Here is a 13,311-nt window from a genome sequence, read left to right on the forward strand (position 1 = left end):
GAGATGATTATATTAGTTTTAGCTTAGTCAATGGTCTTTAAGTGAGAAGTAGACAGGACTGAGGACCATGACCTTTTGCCTCGACATGATATCACAGCTGGTCTTCTATGAGCAAAAAATACTCTCTTATCTGACACTCCAGCAACCTCTAACTTCTACCTTTTTACACTGTCATTATGTGTACCCGAGCCCCCAAGCAGTGGACATCCGTGTGTCCAACAGAGAGCCATATGACAGGTGATAATCTACAAAGGGAAAATATATAGTATTTTAGTGTTTGTGGTTCCATAAATCTGGTCAGTCTAACTAGTGCTTGTTAAAGGGATAGTTCACCCAAATTGCAAAATTATACATTCGTTTCCTTACCCTGTAAGCAGTCTATGGACATGGTATGACAGCAATTAATGCTTTGGTTTAATTTCCCTGCCTTTGTTTCCACATGCTAAAGTTTTAGCATTTATAGTACAGATCCCATTCAAGTCATGGGACTGATATTAGCATTTTTTCCATCATGTCCAAATCATCTGAAAGTGTCTCAAATTGATTGTGAAGCTCAACAAAGTCAGTAATAGACGATTTGATCACGATGCGCAAAAAAGCCAATATCAGTCCGATGACGTTTTTCCCCACATGATTTGTTCATGGGTTTTTTGGTAAGGGATGTGATAAGCAGGGCCTTCAACAGTAGCATTTCATGGTGAGAGAAGTATACAAATGCTGATGATCATTCTACAACAGTTTATATCTACTGCTTTCCTGTGTGCCTGTTCCTAAATAATAATGCTTTGACCCTTTGACAGCACTCAAGGAAATGATAGAGATACGAATGGAATGTATGCAATTTCATTTACAATTCTATAGGTGAGATTTTGTCAATTAAAACAGTGTGTCACAGTTCAAATGAAATGCTGTTCCACTGTTATGCCTGCCTATGTGTGATTTCACAGTGCAAAGTCATTTATTTTTATCTGTGTACAGTTCTTTCAGTGAAACACGTTGAAGCAAATGTTGCAAATAATGAAATCAATTCTGTAATTTAAAACACATGGACGTCCTCCTTCCCTCTACCCTTTTTTCTGCATGAGTAACAACATCACTGAGGTAAATAGAGGAAGGTAATTTGTTTCTGCCAGCGATTAATAATTGCCTGCACACTAGAAGATCATATTCTGTTGGGTGCCCATTAATTCAAATTATGTTATGGTGTAGAGGGCATGGAGAGAGAGGAGAACTCAGGCAATGCTATATCATTTAAAACAAAACACAGGTGAAAGATTAACCTTCTTCAATAAACATTTCATGAACTCTGACCAATTATTGGCACATTGCCAATTACTTGTGTATTTAAATCACTTACTCTGGGTCAACGTTTGGGGACATTTATCAAGTGGGACATATATCAATATTCAACAGAACTATTCTGCATATAGTTTTTCATTAATGTAGAGTCCTCACAAGTGCTGTTCGATGACTAGCTTCTGACAGTAATTTCACTTGTCAGGATCAACATTATTCAACTACAGTTAATCAATAAGACGACACCAATAGATAATTTGGTGTGTCAATAATCAATCTACGGTGCACTGATTTTGTTTGTCACTTAGTCAATTTGTCATTTGTAATTCAACCTCTAATTTTAGAGGGTTAGACTTTCAGCTTGTTTGCTGCTTGTTTTAGTGGTTAGATGTATATATGTAATAGATAAGATAATAAATGAATTCATGAATGAGTGAGAGTATGCAAAAGCTTATAGAAAGTCTGTGTCTGTTTGCATATGGGTGTGGTACGCCTGCCTATTTGCCTGTGTGTGTTGTGTTCAGGCATCCTGCCACACACCCTTTCCCAACAGTCTTCTCAGTACATGAGTCAGGTTGGAGGTGCAGAAGTGAGTGGGTGGACTTGACTGGTACTGCCAGGAATGCATGAATGGAAAATGGTGCTGCTCTTTGGAATAGCTGTTATTTATAGGATATGGAAAAGGGCGGACCGCCAAAGAACAGCCCAGCCCTTCTGTCCGGTCCCATCAGGGAAAAGCAGGAAAAGGAGGAACAATGACTAAATAAATACTCAAAGTACTCTGAAAACACAGTGATTTTACATCCAATTGTAAGCGTAGAATTAATTAATCCACTAATTAATACATCCTCTGTCATTATTTGTTATTTAAAAAAACATAATAAACAGAACCAGAATTCCTAAACACAGATGTTATTACCTTGCGTAGAGTTGTTTGGCAGCTAGGTTATTAATCCAAAAAGCAAGAGAGGTTGCACATTGATTCTGTGCATGACAATCACTGCTCTTATGTTATTGCTATGAGGGCTGTGGTGAGTGTGCCCCATGGGCTCTATATTTCAGCTGGAGTGAGAATGGGGAAAGAGCCCTGAAATTTAATTTTACTTTCATGATCTATAACAATATGGGACAAGGTAAGGTGCTCTTTATTGTATCACAGGTACCACACAGATTATGTGCTTCATTCAAACGTAATGTAAATCATTGCTACACACTAAGAAAAGAGGGTTCAAGGGTTATTTGGGAAGGGTGATGGTTCTATGAGGAACCATAATGACTTAAATACATATTTGAGCCCTTCAATTGGTCTTTACTGTTAACAAAAGGGTTCTTTGCTCTTTTTGTGATAATTAAAATGTAGGGATGGTGGCTCATTAGAATATTTGCTTGTTTGGTTTGCTCATGGCTCTTTTTGTGCAACCGTGAGTGAGAGTGTCATTCCAGTTCACGTAATCTGTTGTGTTATGCTATTACCTCTCATATATGACTATGACCATGGAAGGTGTCTTGTGAAATAGTCACGTATGGCCTTGTGTCAGTTGAGAACGTTAGACTAAGTCAGTGGTTCTCTATTCTCTCCTCAGCAACCCCCAGTTCCAGAGCTAAAACATCTGATTCAACTTGTCAATTAAAACAATAATAACACTTATGGAATATTAACAATATAATATGGATCACCAGAAAAAAATACACTGTATGGCTCTTCAAAAGGATCTACAAAGAACCTTTGAGACTGAGACATTTTCTTTATAGAACCATTCTCCATAAAGGTTCTATAAAGAACCAGAAAAAATGATTCTAAATAGACCCAAAAAGGGTTGTAACCATAGCGTAACCCTTTTTTGGTGCTATATAGAACCTTTTTTTTGTGATTATTTATAGAACTTTAGGAAATGGTTCTTTATAGCACCATACAGGCTTCATTTAGAACCTTATGAGCATGGTTCTTTATAGAAACTTCCATTAAAAAATAAATAATTAAAGTGCCAAAAAGGTCTCCGCTATGGTTACAAGCCAAATAACTCTTATTTGGTACAATATAGAACCATTCGTTTTTAGTGTTCATCTCTTTTTGATGGAAGTTTGTGTTAAATATTGAAAGGTAAAAGGACATTTTAATAATTATGCCATAAAGTACGTAGGTAAGTAAGGCATTATGATTCCCCAACTGCCCTCAGGTGGCGCCAGGTGAATTACTGTCGTCATTATCTGCACCTCTCAGACTGATGCTGAAGAGAAGGCAATTTAACACAGTGCCTTTTGGGGTATTTTACAGGATCAGTATGACCCTGGAGATATGACATCATAGAAGTGAATGCGTTCACAAAACATACGCTGCTTCTCAAGGTGTTTCTTATTCACACACAGTCCTGGGGGCTGTAATAGTGCCAAGAAAAGCATTTATCCACTGCTCATGTCATCAGTTGTTGGGGTCAAGATGAGGCATAACATGTCCTTACACTACTAATCAAATCAACATAACAAAGAGAGTCAATTAAAGTACATGCTTTATATTCAATTGCACAAGATGAACAATAGATGGAAGTCAGGGTTTGACATGCTACAGAATGAACTGTAACAGCCATTATTCTGAGAGAACCCAATGTGGGGTCTAGTCTATGCATGCATACAATATCTTAGTATATCACTTTAGAATATTCACTACTCTGTATAAGAATACAAGAGTCAGAGAGTAAAGAGGAGACATTCTAACAATGACATCATAAACCTTTTGATGATGCTCCATGTGGCACACGTATGTTTAGTGTGAGTTAGAAAAGGACGTGACAAAGAGTTGTCAAAGAGATAGCAAATAGCTTTCTGTCTCTGGGGTTCAAGTATTCCACTCCTGTGTCCACACACATCAAGATGTTTTACCTTTTATTTCCAATGGAGATGGTGTGTCATACACAGTATTGACTCAACTCACATATCATTATGCTTGACTGACACCACTCATGATGTATATGCATTCATATTGCTCCATCAATTAATATCACCTGGAATCTATTGGCATTATTTATGTGATTGTCATTCGAATTCACAGATGAGTAAGATACTAATACAAAGTGTATAATTGTACCAACTAGCTCTCACAGTATTAGACGTTCATCTATGTTTCTCAAACGTCAAAGTTTGAAGTTGTTCCAATCATCAAAGTAAAGTTAAGTTAAGGCATTAACACCAAATTCTTAAGATTAGGCATTAACTATGAATGGTTAAGGTAAGGGTTAAGGTTTGGGATGGGCTTAAAACAAAAATAAATGTATCTTGCTGGATTTGAACATGCAACATTTGAAATCAGAGGCAGTTGCTTATGACTGTCCGCCGTCTCCATCCACAACACCAAAGCCTACTTGAAGGTAACAGCACTCACGGTTGCCCCTAGTGGCCGGTATCCACGTCATCTCTCGACGTCCTCAGACATGGATGGACATTGAATGCTGACTTGTATCATAGGTGACCTGGCTTATTGTACAGTCTCCGCAAATATGCATAACACTTTCAATGAAGCAAAAAGGGCATAATTCATACAGTGTTACTATAAACCTCAACATTCTGTTTCCAATTGAATATGTCAGCAGTGTCCACAAGAGAAGCCTAAAGTCCCTGCATACTATACCACTGCCCATCCCCTCCTAGAGCCATCTCCATGGCAACTGCTGTGGCATTAGAAAGAGCGGGGCTGAAGATTTTCAGGGGGATGCTGGGATCCTGTGACAGATGAGATGAGGATTATGGAGCATCCATTTGGTTGTTAAATATCTTAGAGGCAAAAATACACACAGGCCGCAATATGGCTTGGAAATTACAGCTTGCGCTGTAAAATTCCCCTAACTGACCATCTGAGTGTAATGCTGCCAAAGTTAGAGACAAATTACTGTGCATTAAAATATTTGATGAGACAAAATAGGAGGGGCATACAACAAGAGTATTAATGCTGATTACAAAATTCTTGCCAACAGGATGTTGGCATACAACCATTTGCTGCAAATGACAAACGTTAGATAATTTATTCTAAAAACTTGGAAGTCAAACTATTCGATAGACACAATGGAAAAATCTAACGATTTAGTATTTAAATATTGAAATAGCACGGAGAAAAACAAATTGGTACAATTTAAGGCCAAGTGGCAAACAATAATGCAGGCACTAGGGATGAGGGTGTGAGCATGTGGGTCTGGGCAGATGGGATGTAATCATTGTTTGTGTGTGTCTGTAAGTTGTTGTTCATATGTATAAGTTAAAATAATAACTATAAAAAAATATATGTATATACGTGTATGTTTATTCTGGTATTATCCACCATGTAGCTTGTTTATGGCAATTGGAAATCAAATCAGGGTGTTCTACGGAGATACAATAGATGATCAAAAGTAATTGGCACCTGCTCGTCGAACATCTCATAAAAAAATCATGGGCATTAATATGGAGTTGGTCCCCCCTTTGCTGCTATAAAAGCCTCCACTCTTCTGGGAAGGCTTTCCACTAGATTTTGGAACATTGCTGTGGGGACTTGTTTCCATTCAGCCACAAGAGCATTAGCGACATCGGGCACTGATGTTGGGCGATTAGGCCTGGCTTGCAGTCAGCGTTCAAATTCATCCCAAAGGTGTTCGATAGAGTTGAGGTGAGGGCTCGTTGCAGGCCAGTCAAGTTCTTCTTACACCGATCTCAATAAACCATTTCTGTATGGACCTCGCTTAGTGCACGGACAGGGGCATTGTCATGCTGAAACAGGAAAGGGCCTTCACCAAACCGTTGCCACAATGTTGGAAGCACAGACTCGTCTAGAATGTCATTGTATGCGGTAGCGTTACGATTTCCCTTCACAGGAACTAAGGGGCCTGGCCTGAACAGTGAAAAGTAGCCCCAGACCAATATTCCTCCTCCACCAAACTTTACAGTTGGCACTATGCATTCAGGCAGGTAGAGTTCACCTGGCATCCGTCAAACCCAGATTCGTCCATCGGACTGTCAGATGGTGAAGCGTGATTCATCACTCCAGAGAACATGTTTCCACTGCTCCAGAGTCCAATGGCGGCGAGCTTTACACCACTCCAGCCAACGCTTGGAATTGTGCATGGTGATCTTAGGCTTGTGTGCAGCTGCTCGGCCATGGAAACCCGTTTCATGAAGCTCCCGATAAACAGTTTTTGTTCTGACGTTGCTTCTAGACGTAGTTTGGAACTCGGTAGTGAGTGTTGCAACCGAGGACAGACGATTTTTACGGGGTTCAGCACTCTGCGGTCCCGTTCTGTGAGATTCTGTGGCCTACCACTTCTAGGCTGAGCCATTGTTGCTCTTAAACGTTTCAGCTTCACAATAACAGCACTTACAGTTGACCGGGGCAGCTATAAAAGGGCATAATTTTGATGAACTGACTTGTTGAAAAGGTGGCATCCTATGAAGGTGCCACGTTGAAAGTCACTGAGCTCTTCAGTAAGGCCAGTCTACTGCCAATGTTTGTCTTTGGAGATTGCATGGCTGTGTGCTCGATTCTATACACCTGCCAGCAACGGGTGTGGCTGAAATAGCCATATCCACTAATTTTAAGGGGTGTCCACTTACTTTTGTATATATCGTGTATGTGGGATGGGATGAGAGGAGCTGAGGGGTGGGATTAAAGGATAGTGATGTGTAATCGGTGTGACTGAAAACACTATTTATAATGTATGCTGGAAATGTTTGAGTACTCCCTATCCATATGTAATGTATATAAAAAACAGTATTTGTTTGGTAAATACTGTGCAAAAACAGTACCGTGTATGAAAAATGTATATGCAACAAAGAAAATGTAAAAGCAAACATGTCAAACAAAGTTACTTTTGTCCTCTGAAGTGCTGATTTCTCAAATGCTGATTTCTCAACACTGGCATAATAAAGTATATGCAAGTGCTGCACAGCCAGACATTAGGCATACAGCAGACTATGTCAAATAGATCCAACTGCTGAACCTAGATGAACCAAAAACCAGCTACTGGTGTGCCTTTTTCCTAAAAAATGTCCACTATAAAGTTGGCAGTAAAAGTCTCAGCAGTCCAGGTGTTTTCCATGTGTATGCCGCCATATTTTTGTTTTTTTTGCTTGTGTGTTTCCAGGTTACCATGGTGGCAGAGGCAAACACCGGGCTGACAACTGAGTAGAGAGGCTGACTGCTCTGTCCCGCAAGGCTCTTTAGGAGGAGACATCTTTCAAACTCCCAGCCTCCCTCTGAGAACTTTGTAATGCAGTGAACCATGCAGGACCTAAGGCACTGTGGGTTCTCTATGTGCAAATGGTTCCTGGGCTTTTTCTATCAGTGTTGATGGCCTGACTGTTCAAGCACACACTGTAGAGATAAGATGACAAGCATTGACTCATACCTTGTGTGTTCACATCTTAGAATTGGGAGGGTCAGTAAAGTTCCCTTCGCCTCTTTGTGAATGTGAAAAGGTAATCACACCCTGCTATTGTTTGACAATGTCATAAAACAGGAAGTGTAGTGTTATGAACAACACTGATAAACCTGTATAAAATGAATAACTTCTTAGGGCTAGGCCCCTTTTTTCTCAATTTCCTGCCTGAATGACGTGCCCAAAGTAAACTGCCTGTAGCTCAGGCCCTGAAGCCAGGATATGCATATAATTGGTACCATTGGAAAGAAAACACTTTGAAGTTTGTGGAAATGTTAAAATAATGTAGGAGAATATAACACAAAAGATATGGTAGGAGAAAATCCCCCCTAAAAACAACAAGCATTTTGTTTTTGGAGAGACCATCCTCTTAGAAATCCAAAAAAATAGCATATTGAAAATTAGCTCCCTGGATGCAATTCCTATGGCTTCTAGTGGGTGTCAGCAGTCTATGTTCAAATAAGAAATAAGAGTTTTAGTAGAAGGACACAGTCTTGGAAATGTGTGTTTGTGCGCGCCATGAAGACCTTGTGCACCTGCTAAAATCGGTTTCCTATTGAACATACTTCTTTCCGAAAGAAATATTATAGTTTGATTACATTTTAGGGTATCTGAGGAGTAAATAAAAACATTTTTTCACTTGTTGAAACAAAGCTTAGAGGTCGATTTTCGGATTCTTCCCTGCAAGTTGAGCGAGTGGATTACTCAAATCGATGGCGCCAACTAAACCCACTTTTTTGGACATACAGAAGGATTTTATCTAACAAAATGACTGGATGACTGAAGTGCCCAAAGTAAACTGCCTCTTACTCAGGCCCAGAAGCTAGGATATGCATATGCATATGAAAACACTCTAACGTTTCTAAAACTGTTAAAATAATGTCTGTGAGTATAACAGAACTGATTTGGCAGGCGAAACTCCGAGGACAATCCATCCAGGGAATCTTTTGTTGATGAGGTCATTGGATTTTCCAATACCTTTCTAGGGGGAAGCCGAATTATTACGACCCAGATTACAGTTCCTATGGCTTCAACTAGATGTCAACAGTCTTTAGAAATTGTTTGATGTTTTTTTTGTTGTTTAAATTAAGAAGTAGTTGTATTCTTTCTAAGTGTCACTCAGGTGGACTCTAGTCTTTTGGTGAGCGTGAATGAGAGCGCGCTCCGTGTTGTTTTTCTCCGGTATTGGAAACAGTTTATTCCGTCTTAAATTTTATCGATGATTTACATTTTAGGGTACCTGAGGTTGGATTAGAAACGTTGTTTGAAATGTTTGGACCAAGTTTACAGGTAACTTATTAGATCCTTTGTAGGCATGTTGGGCGAGTTGGAACCGGTGTATATCTGAATCAAACGCACCAAATAAACTGACATTTTTGGGATATAAAGAAGGACTATTGAACAAAACGACCATTCATTGTGTAACCGAGTCCTTTGGGATTGCAAAAAGATGAAGATCTTCGAAGGTAAGCAATTTATTTTATCACTATTTCTGACTTTCGTGATGCATCTGTTTGGTTGGAAAATGTTTTTCATGCTTTTGTATGCGGGGCGCTGTCCTCAGATAATCGCATGGTATGCTTTTGCCGTAAAGCCTTTTTGAAATTTGACAAAGAAGTTCATCTTTAAACCGATGTGTAACACATGTTTTTTCTATGAATGTTTATTATGACTATTTCTGTATTTTGAATTTTGCGCTCTGCAATTTCACCAGATGTTGTCGAGGTGGGTCGCTAGCAAAACGCCTGCACCAGAAAGGTTAAGGACAACAAAGTCAAGGTATTGGAGTGGCCATCACAAAGCTCTGACCTCAATCCTATAGAACAATTGTGGGCCGAACTGAAAAATCTATTGCGAGCAAGGCCCACAAACCTGACTCAGTTCCACCAGCACTGTCATGAGGAATGGGCTAAAATTCACCCAACTCATTGTGGGAAGCTTGTGGGAGGCTACCCAAAACGTTTGACCCACGTTAAACTATTTAAAGGCAATGCTACGAAATACTAATTGAGTGTATGTATAGGTCTGACCCACTAGGAATGTGATGAAAGAAATAAAAGCTGAAATAAATCATTCTCACTACTATTATTCTGACATTTCACATTCTTAAAATAAAGTGGTGATCCTAACTGACCTAAGACAGGGAATTTTTACTAGGATTAAATGTAAGGAATTGTGAAAAACTGAGTTTAAATGTATTTGGCTAAAGTGTATGTAAACTTCCGACTTCAACTGTACCTAAATGTTTAAAATCCATAATATTTATGATGATTTATTTTAATTGCGCGCTCTCCAGTTTCAGCGGAAGTTTTCCCGCTACAAACTCCCAGCCTCTTACAAACTCCCAGCCTCCCTCTGAGAACTTTGTAGTGCAGTGAACCATGCAGGATGCAAGGCACTGTGGGTTCTCTATGTGCTAATGGTTCCTGGGCTTTTTCCATCAGTGTTGATGGCCTGACTGTTAAAGCACATACTGTAGAGCTAAGAAGACAAGCAGTGACTCATACCTTGTGTGTTCACGTCTTAGAATTGGGAGGGTCAGTAAAGTTCCCTTCACCTCTGTGTGAATGTGAAAAGGTAATCACACCCTGCTAATGTTTGACAATATCATAAAACAGGAAGTGTAGTGTTATGAACAACACTGATAAACCTGTACAAAATTAAGTGTTTATTTATTTTTCTCAAATGAGAAACTTCAAGGTCTTGACCCTACTATACATTTGGATTAGCCCATCTGACAGTCAACAGAGATCTTTAATGTAAACATTGGGCATTCACAAGCACTTGCTTCACTAATGACAATCCAGATATCTGGATCTACTCTACCATTACAATAACGTGTTCCCTGTAGCAAACACAAGGATGCTATTACCAGCTACATATCATATTCTCAGACCCAAATGAAGCCACTGTACAACAACGCCTCGTCAACAGAAATCTACAAACACTTCATCAAAGCTTCTATCCGCTGTCACTGATAACAAAACCTGAAACAATTCTTCATTCCATAAAAAGAACGTGAGCAGTAATAGAAGATGCATTTCATATTTATTATAAGTTAGTCACATACCTGAGGTTTGTTTATTGATCGTTAAGGTTTAAGATTCTGTGGCTTTTTATAATGTTTTTATTTTGTCGTTGAAATGGACTCTATTGCATGTTCATACGCAGACTATGACAGCTTCCCCTCTCTGCCGTTGCAAAGAGATACTGGGCCAATAGGGCCTCAGGCACTACATAATCAAGTGCTCCACAGCAGAGCTGGAATTTCACCTGGAGGGAGGAGTGAGCCAGGCCCAGGCCCCCATTGTTCCCATGGATAACCAGCACAAAGCTTTTAGTAGGACACCCACAGCATCAATCCTACCTGCCTCTAACTCCCCACAACTCCTTCTCCCAAAGATAATTTAACTACACTCATACCCATGCATATAAATGTTCCTGACTTGCATTGGCCACGGTATATTATGGCACATTCATCTATGATCTGTTTTTGCCTGCAGCAAATCGTTGCTTAGACAAACTCAGGATTTTTATAAACATCACTCTGCTGTATTTCTTTAAAAACCAAACAGTTTAGGCACCATCTGTATTGTGTAAGTATAAAGACTGCTGTGTAGCAAGTCAGGGCAGAAATGCAGTATTTCAACTACTGGAATGAGTTCTAGTGGCGGTGGACTGCAGCTTACAATTAAAAGATCACTGAGTGCATGGTGTACAGTGTGCACACCCTTTGCCACAACACTCATGACAGTGAGAGAACACTTCAATTTGGTGGGGCATGGACTCTACAAGGTGTTGAAAGCGTTCCAACGGGATGCTGGCTCATGTTGACTCCAAAGTTGGGTCAAGTTGGGTGGATGTCCTTTGAATGGTGGAACATTCTTGATACACATGGGAAGCTGTTGAGTGTTAACCCAGCAGTGTTGCAGTTCTTGACACAAACCGGTGTGCCTGGCACCTACTACTTTACCCATTCACCCTCTGAAGTGCACACATACAGAATCCATGTCTCATTTGTCTCAAGGCTTGAAAATCCTTCTTTAACCTGTCTCTTCCCCTTCATCTACACTGATTGAAGTGGATTGAACAATTAACATCAATAAGGAATCATAGCTTTCACCTCGATTCACCTGGTCAGTCTGCCATGGAAAGTGCAGATGTTCATAATGTGGAGAAAATGGCGCCGGAGGAGATGGCCGCCGTTTTACGGTCTCCTAACCAATTGTGCTATTATATGTTTTTTTTTCCGCGATATTTGTAAATTATTTTGTACATAATGTTTCTGCAACCGTATCTTACGGAAGAAAAGAGCTTCTGGATATCAGGACAGCAATCACCCACCTCGGATTAGACAAAGATTTCTTCAACAACAACAACAACAACAACAGTGAGAAGGACTCAAACGATATTCTCCAAACACCCCACAGGGCAGACATCCCAATTATTCGCAAAAGGAAGCGACATAGAGGACGAAGAGCCGGATGCCTCGTCCGGACCCGCAGAAGACAACTAGGAAAGCTGCCATTCCCGTCAATATTACTCGCCAACGTGCAATCATTGGACAATAAACTAGACGAGGTAAGATCACGAATATCCTACCAACGGGACATCAGAAATAGTAATATCTTATGCTTCACAGAATCGTGGCTGAATGACGACATGGATATTCAGCTAGCGGGATACACGCTGCACCGGCAGGATAGAACAGCACACTCCGGTAAGACAGACTAACTGTAAACAACAGTTGGTGCACGAAATCTAAGGAAGTCTCTAGATTTTGCTCGCCTGAAGTAGAGTATACTGTGATAAACTGCTGGCCACACTACTTGACTAGAGATTTCTCAGCTATACTTTTCGTGGTTGTTTATTTACCACCACAGACAGATGCTGGTACTAAGACCGCACTCAGTCAGCTGTATAAGGAAATAAGCAAAAAAGAAACCACTCACCCAGAGGCGGCGCTCCTAGTGGCCAGAGACTTTAATGCAGGGAAACTTAAATCAGTTCTACCAAATCTCTATCAACATGTTAAATGTGCAACCAGAGGGAAAACAATTCTAGATCACCTGTACTCCACACACAGAGACGCGTACAAAGCTCTCCCTCGCCCTCCATTTGGTAAATCCGACCACAACTCTATCCTCCTGATTCCTGCTTACAAGCAAAAATTAAAGCAGGAAGCACCAGTGACTCGGTCTATAAAAAAATGGTCAGATGAAGCAGATGCTAAACTACAGGACTGCTTTGCTTTCACAGACTGGAACATGTTCCAGGATTCTTCCGATGACATTGAGAAATACACCACATCAGTCACTGGCTTTATCAACAAGTGCATTGAGGACGCCGTCCCCACAGTGACTGTACGTACATAACCCAACCAGAAGACATGGATTACAGGCAACATTAGCACTGAGCTAAAGGGTAGAGCTGCCGCTTTCAAGGTGCGGGACTCTAACCCGGAAGCTTATAAGAAATCCCGCTATGCCCTGCGACGAACCATCAAACAGGCAAAGCGTCAATACAGGGCTAAGATTGAATCATACTACACCGGCTCAGACGCTCGTCGGATGTGGCAGGGCTTGCAAACTATTACAGACTACAAAGTGAAGCACAGCCG

The sequence above is a fragment of the Oncorhynchus clarkii genome, chromosome 1, assembly GCF_045791955.1.
Source record: "Oncorhynchus clarkii lewisi isolate Uvic-CL-2024 chromosome 1, UVic_Ocla_1.0, whole genome shotgun sequence".
Taxonomy (NCBI): domain Eukaryota; kingdom Metazoa; phylum Chordata; class Actinopteri; order Salmoniformes; family Salmonidae; genus Oncorhynchus; species Oncorhynchus clarkii.